Genomic DNA, 2,370 nt, shown 5'->3' with positions numbered 1-2,370 from the left:
CTCAAAGCTGAGGAATAAACAGATGTTATGTCTGTGGTCCAACCAGAAAGAGACTCGAAACAATAAAACAACAGATGACTGTGCATGTTGGTTTCTTCTTAAGAAAATAAAATCTGTTTTTAGAAATGGTCATTGACATATTGTCTCTAGGAAGTGAACTAATAAAATCCCATTCTTATACTATTGAATTGCAATACTTCTGGAAAATATCAATACAACATCCAATCGCCGCCATGAAGTTATGAAAGAATCTGTTTATGGTATATTAAAAAGTGTGTGTTGTGGTGTTGTGTGTGTGTGTGTGCGTGCGTGCTCGTGTGTGTGTGTCGTGCGTAGGCCGGCTACAAACTGAATGTTGCCAGTGTGTTCCTGTATGTATATTTTTCCTAGTATTTCATTTATATTTTATTCTTGCTTTGGTGACTGATTTTGCTGCTGTAACACGGAATTTCCCTTTTATTATCTCTTATACCAGAGGGTTGATGCCGTCGTTGATGATCAGCTGTCCGTGTCCTCAGGTAGTCAGAATGGGTCAAAGTAGTCTGGACTGCGGTCGATCAGGACGCCCCCGAGAGTCCTGCTTGTTCCCCCAAACATCTGAAAACAGACGCAACGCAACACAATCACTTACAAGTTAAGGAATCAAGCATGTCTGTTAAGGAGAAAAAAAGAAAGAGTGACTCACCTTTCTCTCTGAAACATGTGGGGCCAGCATGTCCGGCTCTTTATGACCAGCGTGCCTGGGGACACGCACGCAGTCCACACACGCGCACCACACACACACACACACACACACACACACACACACACACACACACACACAGTTCAAGGAGGCAGCCATGATCTCATAATGCATGTGCTATGTACAGTGTGTAGGTATCTACTCTCTCTCTTTCTCTCTTTCTCTCCTCCCTCTCTTTCTCTCCTCCCTCTCTTTCCCTCTTTGTCCCTCCCTCTCTCTCTCTCTCTCTCTCGTTGCTTTATTGTCATGACAAAAAAACATACATATTCAAAACACACATACAAACAACAACAACGAGTAAATCCATCTGATATAATAATACAAGTGAACAGGATACTTATGATATAATTGTAGATACTAAACAAATTATGTGCATGTTCCTCAAAGGGTACTTTGAAACAATAATAACAAATAAAAAAAAACAGCCAAAAACTCTCTCCCTCTCTCAGGACTGTAGAGTCGCTGTCTGTCTGGTGATAATAATGAAAAAAACTTGTGTTTCTCACCCTGTGATGCCTCTCTCTGGCCTGAAGCTCCACTTAGGAGGAACATGACACAACAACAGCAAACCCGGAGACTCACAGCCTCGCTGTCTCCATGACGACGCTCGCATTTACCTGGTGGTCGTGAAGCAGCGTCCGCCCACGTTGAGCGTCAGCCAATCAGTGTGAGTCTGATCCACTTCCGGGTCTTCGGGGTCGTCCGGAGGATCTACACACAGGTAAAAAGGTACTGCAGGTAAACTGGAGTTCAGTCAAAGAAACATGTAGATATCTTCTCTACTATTAACCCTCATGTTGTCCTCATGTTGCCCTCATGTTGTCCTCATGTTGTCCTCATGTTGTCCTCATGTTGTCCTCATGTTGCCCTATGTTGCCCTCAGTTGCCATAATCTCCTCAGTTGCCCTCAGTTGCCCTCATTTGCCCTCATGTTGCCCTCATTGTTGCCCTCATTGCCCTCAGGTTGTCCCATGTTGTCCTCATGTTGCCTATGTGCCCATGGTCCTCATGTTGTCCTCATGTGTCCTACTGTTGTCCTCATGTTGTCCTCTCTCAATGTTCTTTTAATTCCCAAAATAACATGATTGATTCCAACGCTCTTTGCCAAGTACAAATCTCTACTTTCATTAATTTTGGGTCTTATTCAATTTTATAGCATTTGGAAAAATATTTAAAGTAGTTTTGAAATAGTATTGAGTGAAAGTTGACATATTCCATATATAAAATCCCATCGGAATAGTAATTTCAGTAATTAGATTTTTTTCTATTTAAATTATATTTTTCTTTTGGAATTCCAACTAATTTCTACACTGTTGTATTAATACTTTTACATCGCTGCCTTACCTTCTGATGAATCTCCCTCCGATACGTACAGCACGTCGTCATCTCTGCAGAAACAGACACACACAGTCAACGTGTCTTATATCACGCTCAGAGGAACGGACACTACGGAAGTCATATATTTATATGTGTGTGTGTGTGCCTGTGTGGGTGTGTGTCTGTATTTGTGTGTATGTGTATATGTGTCTCTGTTTGTGTATGTAGGTCTGTATTTGTGTTTATGCGTGTATGTGTCTATTTGTGTTTATGCGTGTGTCTATGTGTGCCTCTGTGTGTGTGTAACTGTC

General features: G+C 41.9%; 1 pseudogene; it reads right to left on the bottom strand.

The window, feature by feature from the left end:
* Nucleotides 1-2,370, bottom strand: part of LOC116687051 (BTB/POZ domain-containing protein KCTD9-like) — a 23,360-nt pseudogene that overhangs the window by 13,751 nt on the left and 7,239 nt on the right.

The sequence above is a fragment of the Etheostoma spectabile genome, chromosome 3, assembly GCF_008692095.1.
Source record: "Etheostoma spectabile isolate EspeVRDwgs_2016 chromosome 3, UIUC_Espe_1.0, whole genome shotgun sequence".
In the NCBI taxonomy this organism is placed as follows: domain Eukaryota; kingdom Metazoa; phylum Chordata; class Actinopteri; order Perciformes; family Percidae; genus Etheostoma; species Etheostoma spectabile.
The sequence above is the reverse complement of the archived record's forward strand: the minus strand, read 5'-3'. Positions and strand labels throughout refer to the sequence as shown.